Source organism: Macrobrachium rosenbergii, chromosome 16, assembly GCF_040412425.1.
Source record: "Macrobrachium rosenbergii isolate ZJJX-2024 chromosome 16, ASM4041242v1, whole genome shotgun sequence".
NCBI classification, from domain to species: Eukaryota; Metazoa; Arthropoda; class Malacostraca; order Decapoda; family Palaemonidae; genus Macrobrachium; species Macrobrachium rosenbergii.
Window position 1 is genome coordinate 53,838,180 of NC_089756.1, and position 10,656 is coordinate 53,848,835.

Sequence of the window (10,656 nt, forward strand, 5' to 3'; positions counted from 1 at the left end):
TTTGGCAACGGAAACATTAGTGTTGACTTCGTGCACACTTGGGTCAGGATGAACTTGCATTAGTCAAATAACACTGGACATCGACTCCTGAAAGGCAGAGAGATGAAAGGCAGAGAGATGTCTGATGAGTATAAATTTACTTCAATATGCCTATTGCATTGACTTAGATAAAGAGCAAGATTCAAAGAGGTAGTTAAGTTACTTATGTTACTGCCAAGGGGAGTAATTACTTCATTAATTAGCTGGGTTCAAGAAAACACTGACAAAGGTTTTGCACTGCACTTGTATTGTAGCAAGAGAAGGAATAATGAAAGTTGTAAAACAGGTCGAGAGAAAAGGTAAAGAATAAGGGCGGTTTCCTCTCAATTTCCATATGTACCTGATGCAATTTGTGTATGTTCTAGTAAACATGAGTAGGCTCTTCCTTCCTTTAGCAGACAGAATTGGGCAGGCTTATTGAGGAGGTTCTTGGTTTTAGCCGTTGCAGGTGAGAGGGGTCCTCCCTTGCTAAGTCTTTGGAAGTACTTAGCAGGACTTGTGAGAGAGGTGCGAACTAATGAGCAGGAAGACAAGTACTGCTAGTTTATTGTTGAAGCAATCACAGAGACCTGTTGGTACAAAGATTTACAGGTGACCTGAGGTCAAACTATTTCTCTACAATACAAAAACAGGACAGGTTCATACAGAAAACATAATGATTAATAGTGTCTGATGTTACAAAAATACTCTCCATTACTCTCTGCTGGTCAGTGTAGGATTATCCCTTGCCCAAATCCCATGCCTGTTGTCGGGGAAGTGGGAGGGTTTTGAGGACTCAACAGCGACTACCAAAAATAGGTTTTTCCTATGTCAAAACCTGTTTTTTGATAGCGTAGTCGCTGTCTCGTCCTCAAAGAGCTTTACAAAAGAAATTGACAGGTGACAAAAGGCTTAAGTTCTTAAAATTTTAAATTCCAAACAACCCAAAGAAAAAACATTTATGGTCCGAGGTCAAGCCACAAGTTTCAAGCCCCATTCCTTATTCTAAAAAACCTTTTGGGGTTTTGGAAACAAGAAATGAGAAACTAAACAAGAAGTTGCATTTTTAGGGTGAAGTTGTGTAGTGACTTACCTAAGTATGCTGGGTGTGGTTGCAGTCTTTTCGCATCTTCCCCAGCAATAGTCAGCATACTCGGCTGTTAGGAAGACCCCTGGTTTTCTGCTGTAGAGCCTATGGGGCCGGGACTAACCATACCACCTACTGACATGCAGTGCAGACGAATTTGTTCGAGCTCATGGCAGTAATGTTTTAAGAACACTGTCTCTGATACCCACCCTGTACTTTCAGAGACTTCTTCAAAGGAGACATTTCTGAAGAAGGCCAATGATGTACTTACTTTCCTTATGTCATGTGACCTGGGAAAGGAGTGTGGGTTTGCATTTTTGATTAGGGACACTAAAATTATTCTTAGCCCTTGTAGAGAGAGTGGTTTGTTCATGCTAGGGTGTAGGAAAATCGGACCTTCTGGGATGTTTGCAGTGACCTCTAGGTAAACCTTAAGTGCTTGAACTGGGCATAATGTTTTGTCTGCTAAATTAAGTTTCCTTATAAGAATAGATTTCCTTCTTAAAGGATCCTCATTCTTGGCCAGGAATGATGGGCCTGGTGACAATAATAATTGATCATCAACAGTTTGTGTGATATATCGTCCTGGTCGAAGAGAGCCCAGTTCACCAATACGGGCCCCTGATGCTAATGCAATTAGGAAGATTGCCTTTTGTAGCTTGTGAGTTGCGGTTGTATTTGGTCCACTGAACTGAGGAGTAGATAGAAGTCCAAGTACCTTGTTCAGGGACCAAGTAATTGGCAGTCTTTCGGGAGCAGGTCTTTGTAGAGCAAAAGACCGTAGAAGGGAAGTAACAACTTCTATGCTGGAGTCAATCCTGAATCCATAAAGCAAGGGTTCTGATAATGCTGTCTTGTATGACATGATTGTTGTAACCGCAAGGCATTTGTTTTCAAAAAGATATATCATAAAATTTAAAAGTGTTTCTATAGAAATTTCAACTGGGCTCTCAGCATGGATATAATCTAACCATTTCTTCCATACGGACTGGTATTGTCGGATAGATGACGTCCGTAACTTTTGCACTAGCACTAGCAATGTTGGGTGAGTAGTTTTCACAGTAGATAATGTTTAAAAAATCCATACGTGAAGGTCTCTGCTCAGAAAGGAGGATGTGTAAATAATTTTCCCTCCTACTTTCTGGGATAGTACAGCGGACGGCAGTGGAATTGATCTTTTCGCTCGCTGTTGAAGTGATAGGAACCAATGTCTGTTTGGCCAATTTGGGGCTATTAAGTAAGCTGTTCCTTTGAAGGTTAGGAGTTTGCTCAAAACCGTCGAAATCTGGGACAATGGCAGAAAAAGATATATCGTCCTCCAATTGTTCCAGTCTTGTAGGAAGGCATCTCTTGCTATTGCCTGATTGTCCAAGTTGGAGATACATATACTGGGAGTTTGTGGTTCTTGTATGTGGCGAACAGATCCACTTCCGGTTGTGGAAGCATGTTGACTATTGTATGGAAAGAGTGGTTGTCCAACATCCACTCTGTTGAGGCTGTCATTTTCCTCGATAGAGAGTCTGCTATTACATGGAGAGACACTGTGAGGTGAATTGCAGACAGGTGCCACTTCTTTACTTATGCCATCTGAAGGATGGCTAGCATTACCATGTAGGTGAACGTGATCCCGATCTCTTGATGCAGGACATTGCAGTCGTGTTGTCTAGAACCAACAGAATGTGTGTCTCTTCTGGAGGTTTGAGTTTTTTGAGAGACAAAAAGACAGCCATCAGTTCCAGGAAATTGATATGACACTTCCTCAGAGTAACTGACCACCTCCCTGCCACCTGATGATCCTCCCAATGTCCTCCCCAACCTGTCAATGAGGTATGTGTGTGTATTGTCACTCTTACAGATGGAGGAGTCAGGGTGACCTGCTTCGCCAGAGATTCCTTCCGGGTCCAAGGCCGAAGTATCTCCCCGACTTTTTGATTCTTTTGGTGAGATCTGTCTCGCAGCTTTTGTCTTGCATGCGACAGCCAAAATTTGTTCACGTTTTTCAATTGCAATCTGAGTATTGGATCTATTATTGATGCAAATTGCAGTAGACCCATCATGCATTCTAACTGCTGTCTTGAAACTCTGGGCTTGTCTAGGAACCTTTTGAGGTCTTTCCTTATTCTGCTCTGAGTTTTGATGGGGAGAGACAACAGGCCCTGAAGAGTATCCCAACACAGTCCCAACCACTGAAAACGTCTGCTGGGTGTGAGGCGGGATTTTTCGAAATTTATTATAAAACCTTTTGACTGGAGTCTGTTGATCACTACTCATAAGTTTTTTAGGCATTCTTGTCTTGTGGGCCCCCCCCCCAGATTAACCAGTCGTCAAGGTAAGCTATTAGTAGTATTCCTTCCTGAGTTCCTGGACAACTACCGTTGCTAATTTTGTAAAAATTCTTGGGGCAATGTTTAGTCCAAAGGGCATGACTTTGAACCTGTACGTCTCTTTCCCTATCCGGAACCCTAGGAAGGGGCGAAAGGGAGCGGCAATAGGGACGTGCCAGTATGCATCTTTCAGATCTATAGAAACTGTCCAACTCCTTTTTGGAATGACTGAACGTACTTGGGCAACGGTAGTCATCCAAAACTTTTGGCAAAGAATGTACTTGTTCAATGTTGATAGGTCGAGGATCACTCTTTTTTCGGAGGAATCCTTTTTGGGAACACTGAAGAGACGTGCCTGGTGGCGAATATACGCATGTTTCTCTATGGCACCTTTTAATAGGGCCTTCTGCACGTAATCTTCTAGAGCGGGGTTTGATGCTTGAAAGAACCCCTTTAAAGGCGGGGGAGGGTGGGACCATTTCCACCCCAGTCCGTTGAGAACAGTGCTGTGTCCCCAAGAAGAAGACTTCCATTCCTTGTGGTGTCTTTGAAGTCGACCCCCGACCAAACAATTCCTATTGATATCCCCCTCTTCCTCTACCTTTTCCTTTGATGGGCATTCCAGGCGTTGCTTTTCCTTTTCCTTTGTAAGACGGTTGTTGGACCTTATGAAAAGGATTTCCTTGCTTATGTGTCTGTTGCTGTCCTTTTGAAGGGGGTTGTCCTTTCTGGCTACCTACCTGTTTATGAGGAAAAGATTTGGAGGTGATTGCAGGCCTGTATGGTTTTTTATCAAAACAAGCCTTTTTTGAGTTGGGTAAAGGGAAATTTTGGGTTTTTTGTTTCCTAATTTCTCCTTTTCCCAGAAGAGCATACACTATACAATTTTGTTGTCGTGCTTGCTCGTTGACTTGTGTTACCACAGAATCCTCAAACAGGTCCCTACAGAAGGGATTAGACTGTACTAAGGCAGTTACATTAGGAAGTGACTTGTTGAGCCTTCCAATGTTTCCATTCGCGCTTTTAAGCGCCAGTCTAAAAGTCGTAGAGTGCTTCACATAGGGTTCTCATAAGTCTTTTAGCCACAGCAGCAAAAAGTGTCCTGGAGTCCTCTGGAAGCCTTTTGGTGGCGGCTTCTAGCAAGGTGGAAGAGGTCAAGATACTAAGGAGAAGAGTCCTAGCACGGAATTCTGATGAAGCTGTCTCATCTGAGATTCTTCTCATAGGAGTCCCAAATTGTTGAGTAGCAACATCCAAGGGGTGCTTTTTCCTTTCAAAAGGGAGTTGAAGTGTTGCCCAGTCCTTGGTGGAATTCTTCAAAACCGGGAGGACTGTGACAAATGGTTTTAGTTCTGCCATTGGCTCCCATTTTCTACATAATTCTGGAAGTTTGTCTTCACATGGTTAATTATTTTAAAGGTGAAGGGACAGAAGGCTGGAGGTACTTGGTGAGCTAGATGAGTTTTATTCATGATGGGAGTATAGATCCACCTACCATTGATCTGGTAAAGGGCGTCATTAACAGCTTTTAATGCTGTATTCCCACATAAGAGAACTGTTTCCTTTTGAGGTTTCTCCATGTCCAGTAAAGGTGGAATCAGGCGCCATTCTGTATTAGGGAATGCTGCCCTGTCTCTAAACTCCACATGTACAACTTCAATCATGGTTTTTCTCTCGTTAATAAGATACTTACCATCAGGAAAGAAAATACACATTGAAGCGTCTCGCCAAGGGTTGTTAGCATCATCATCAGGGGAGAATGTTTGAGCCCCTGTTGTGTTCTGACCTGAAGCTTTATAATTAGCCCTGGATCCTGTTTGGTCAGAGTTTGTTTCCACTCTCCCTTTTCGATTGCAGGATGCAGTACTTTTACACTTTGGAGTGTACATCACTGACTTTATTTCTTTAATTTCCTGTTCGGAATCGTGCAAAATGCCCATTATGTACTGCCGTTCTGTGGCAAGGGCATCTTTGATGTTGCTCATAATTTCCTTACGGAACTGATCAAATACTGCAAACTGCGTATCCCTTTTGGGGAGCTTGCATATTCTGACTGAGCATCTGCAGCCGAAATGTGACTGCCTGTAGCCCAGGGAGTAGAAGTCCTGGGTGAGTTACTATACCCCTCTGAATATGTAGTCATTTCACTTGGGGTTAACTGAATCCTTGTATCCCTTTTGGGGGAAGGATCCTGATCAGCTTCTGAAAGTTGCATGGGGGATTGAATTACTTCTGGAAAGTTTCTACCCCAGTAAGCTGAAGGTAGTGTCCCTGGTCCTTCTGGGTTCAGCAAGGACATTTCGGTAGCAATATCAGTTTCATCTAAATGATGATCACCTCCAAGGGGAACTTCCTCCATTTTCTCCGCAGGGTTTACCTGGGAGGTCCTGGGTACTGATGTTACTGGGTTTTGGCCCGAATATGGATCCTCTGAGAATGGGTTAAATATATGCTGCCGGAGTTCTGCCGGAAAGATATAATCTCCCCCTTCCTCTCCCTTGCTGAACCCTAGGACCCATTGAGACAGCCTGAAACGAGCTGTTTCGTCCTTGAAGCTTGCTGCCAAGAGCATACTGCAAATTTCACATATATCTGGCGACCAAGCAAATCTGTCCTGTTTTTTGCAAGGACTATGCTCGTGGCAGGTGGAATGGGCCGTACCCACTGGCAAAAAGCGAACCGAGCAATTTGCTACAGAACACTTGAGCTAAGGGTCCTGCATAGTGGTGGCTCTGTAGTGAAAGAACCAAGTTGTTATTAGAAACTAATTTAGAATAAATTGTTTTTTGAAAGAACAGACACTTTGTAAAAAACCTTGTGCCATTAACATATTACATCTTACAGGTTAATTTGGTTACCATGCGTAAATGTAATACGTTATAAAATATGCGAGTTAACTTGAACTGTTTTAGGTTTTAGGTTTTAGGTTGACTTGACAGCATATAGGGCTGCATTACTTAAGCTGTTAGTCCTTTTGCAGTGGCTTATGTGAAATTTTAATTCTTAATTGTCATGCCATAAGGACTATTCTATAAACTAATTTGTTTAACAGCTAAACCAAGCTACTGTTTTAAATGGCTTAGTTTAATACTTCTAGTATAATCTACTTTTATCTAAGCCTAGAAGATCACTTAGCAGATTCTCGCTTAACCTATTTTAGGTCGTTTCTTATTCTAGGTTTAATTAAGAAACTAAGGATATAAGCTATACCAAAAATTAATTTTATCTGGTTTTTTGTTTCGTGCAGCTGAGACTACATTTATTTCTGATACTCAGCCGCGCTGTTTCTAATTTAACAGTCGGAACGTTCCCTTGAGGGGTTTCCACTAAATCTGGTTAGGCTATTGTCTGTTCTAAGTTTATATCACCTGTAAGGGTATAGGCTTCATAAGACCTTATTAATGTTATTGACCCTAGAATACTGTTTATATGCACTACTGGGCTTATTCTTTCTTAGCCTAGTTAGGGTATTAGCTGATCCAGACTTTTATAGATTACAAATATATAGGCTATATAAACTTAGCAATTTGCTAATAAGTAAGCACAGTTAGGCTACTATGTTTGTCTAGCCCAGGTTGACAACCTCCCTTATTTGTATCCAATCCTAGGTTATTTGGTCTATTATATCATATAGTAGGCCAATAATATATACTCTTATAGTCAGGTTATCACTTACTCTAATCTAGGATACTGCCTAATCTGGGCTAATTATTTCACAAGAGTATGGTTACATAAAACACAAATGCCTTAATTTGTGGCCTTTAGACTAGGCTACCATCTCATCTTGCACAGGTTACTATAGTGATTGTCCAATAATGGGGTGTTTTTGTAAGTTTAACTTAAACTAATATAGCTACTGCCTACGGTCAGATGCTAAGAGAAAATATAGGGACTATAATATAGACCCTATATTAAAATCCTATGCTTAGAACACATATAGGCCCTATAAATTTAGGGTTCCCTATAATTTAAGGGATGGTTCCAATACTATTTAGAGGGTGGTCCAGACATGCCTTTCGCAAGCCCTATAAGTAAATAGTAGTCATGACATCAACTCTTTGCTGGTGGAAAACTCTGATATTATCAAAAGACATCTTACAAAAATAATTACATATACAAAGAAAGAAAAGCTATTGTACAGGCGGACAAAACTCCATATTTTATGAACTCGGTGATGTTCCTCTCGGATTTCAAGTATAACAACATCAACAAGCTTCTGCAAAGTTAGACAGGTGAGAATTCCTTTGATTATTTTTCGAGCATTGTAGTACACTGATGTTAACTCGTGCAATATTTTCAAGGCATCATACTAGATCGTTCTGTGTGGTGTGAAACAAAGAAAGATAAAATAGTAGTTGCAAGTAAACTTGCAATTTGAATTCGTAAATTAATTACATTCCTCAATAGATGTGATAGCTCATGCATGGAAATGGTGTTGGTTTTTAACTGATGTTAAAGGTTCGTCTTACATTACTTGTATATTTTATATATTTCAGCATGTACCGACAATTTCGTCATATCCGAAATCTTAGCGCTATCAGCATGGCCACATACGAAGGGTTGTGACAGACAGAAGCAACCCATTCCATGCCATGACGGAGGAAGAATTTCTGATGAGGTTTCGATTAAGTAAAGAGTGCACCCTTTCATTGATTGCACGGATAGAACATCGGCTGCCCCACGCTCTTACCAACAGAGGTAGGCATGAGCCGTTATCACATTGTTTTTATAAGTTATTTTATTGGTTTCTGATGAATGTGTTATTTGAAAAGTTATATGATGCTGCCTAGAGATAATATGATTAATACAGTAAAGGATTATACAATTTTTTATGTAAAAAAAAAAAAACATGAGAATGATGCCTGTACATGGTCTGAGTGAAGTATTTCATGATTTTTCTTTTTCCACAGACTGTCCTGTGCCTTCTCACCTGCAGGTCCTAATTGGATTGAGATACATTGCCACTGGAAACGACCAACTTGGTATCTCAGATTGGTGTGAAGTATCACAGCCTTTTGTCAGTAGATGTGTTGCCCAGGTAGCCTATGCGATTGGAAGTTTGTGTGCAGAATTCATCAAGTTTCCAGACCAAGATAATCTTACTAGGACCAAGCACGAATTTATGACTATAGCTGGAATGCCAGGTGTAATTGGGTGCATTGACTGCACTCATATTGCAATTGAGATGCCAAGTCACCCACGTCTTGGAAGTTTTCCGCAACAGGAAAGGTTATTTTTCATTTAATGTACAAGCAGTTTGTGGTCCTCAGTTGCAACTGTACAACATTGTAGCTCGGTGGCCTGGCAGTGCACATGACAGCAATATTTTTGAAAATAGTCGACTCTGTCAGGAACTCGAAGATGGTACTCTGCCTGGACACTTGTTGGGCGACAGTGGCTATCCATGTCGTGAATATTTGTTGACTCCTCTGACAGCTCCTCATGGCCGTGGAGAGAACCGCTATAATGCTTCTCACATAAGAACGCGAAACACTGTTGAGAGAGCATTTGGCTTATTAAAAGAAGATTTGCATGCCTTGAAAGAAAGAAAATGAGGACTTCTATGAGAAACACCAAACACATAATTGTTGCTGCTGCAGTTCTCCACAATTTGGCCATCGCCTACAATGTACCTGAGCCAGATAATGCAATTCATGAACTTCATAATCCACATGACCCAGAAGCCCAAGGAAACATAGAAGATGAACTGAGGCAGCAACCTCAAGCAATGAGAAATATCCAAGGAGTCTTGAAAAGACAGCAAATCATAAGAGAATATTTTGCTTAGGAAAAATCACCACCACTAGGCTTGAAGTTACCAAAAAAAAAAAAAAAAAAAAAGTATAAAAACAAATCCTAACACAAACTTTGTATTGTTTTTTGGTCACCTTACTGTATATACAGCACAGGTTTGGTAAATAAAGCAGAAACAGTTATTTGTAATTTTAATTTCCACAAAATATACATATAGTAGCCGAAATATATTTATGGACTAGAGTAAAATGCACAAGTTCATCTTTGTAGTAATGAGTATATATATGTATATGTGTCTCCCTGAAGAAAAGAAAAGTAATAATGGCAGGTCATCGTGCAGTAAACACATTAATTAAATGCCAGTGATTAAACAATCTTTCTAAAATAATAATAATGCTTTACTTTATTCATCAAGTCCATTCTCTTGCAGACATTAACGCAAAACACCATTTCATCACAGCTAAAATATATATAATGATGTTGCACTGAAAAAAAATTGGTGACATTAGATCAATTTAAGGCATCAAGTTATCACATTTTTCTAGTTACTTGCCCTAGTTCCCCTGTAACTTCCAACAGTTTCTTGCCTACATCAACCCAAATTTGATGAGCCTGGAGACGAAGGTTTGCATCCTCCTCTTCTCGTTTATATTTTTTTGGTTTTTCTTTTAATTTCAATATCTAGCCTGAGGCTTTCCATGGTCATCTGATGTTCCTTTCGCTGCATCCCAAGAGATGCTTTGAAGCTGGCCTCTTGAGTGAACTTAGCAGTTCGTCGGCGCTTTCGGGCTGAGGTGGAATTTGATTGGCCAGGTGTTGGTGTGCATTGTGATGTGATGTCTGTGGTATTTAACTGTATAGAGGTGGGTGTGTCTCTTGAAGTATTAGCTTTCTGTGAGGAGACTTTGCCAGCTGGTGTGCTTTGTGCTGTGTTGAATTCTGAGAGTTTGGGAGGTGTTTCAATGGAGTCCACAGAGTTGTTTGTGTGCTGTCCCATTATTTGAGTATCAAATGTTATCTCACACTCATGCCCATCATTTCTTATTCCAATCACAGTATGTGGTTGACCTGAAATGGCAAAAAAAAAAAAATTATAATACTGATATGATTATACTGGAAAAATTACTTTTGCAAACTGTAGGGCTACTAATTTATCCTAATTCTATAAAACATTCCTTAAAAGTAGAGTAAATATTAAAGTAATGAATGATTTACCTATTCCTAATACTAATTTCACATTTGTGGGTCATACCATGTTAAACATATACAGTATACTTGTGCAGTAAGTTAACAATTCAGAAAATAGGTTAGGTTTTTGCGAAATTTGAGAAAATTCCTATGTGACAAGAAGAGAGGAGTTGCCTAGACCCAGTTAACTGGGGCTGTGCACCCCAGGCTCCCCCTTTTTATTCAACAGAGTTCCACCTTTATATCCTTACATTTTAGGCCAAGATAAACAACTTTTCTTCTATA

The 10,656-nt window shown here is 40.4% G+C and overlaps 1 pseudogene; it reads left to right on the forward strand.

Annotated features, from left to right (window-relative positions):
- The first annotated feature begins 6,061 nt into the window (after positions 1-6,061).
- LOC136846956 (putative nuclease HARBI1) lies at positions 6,062-9,217 on the forward strand (annotated as a pseudogene).
- The last annotated feature ends 1,439 nt before the right edge of the window (positions 9,218-10,656 follow it).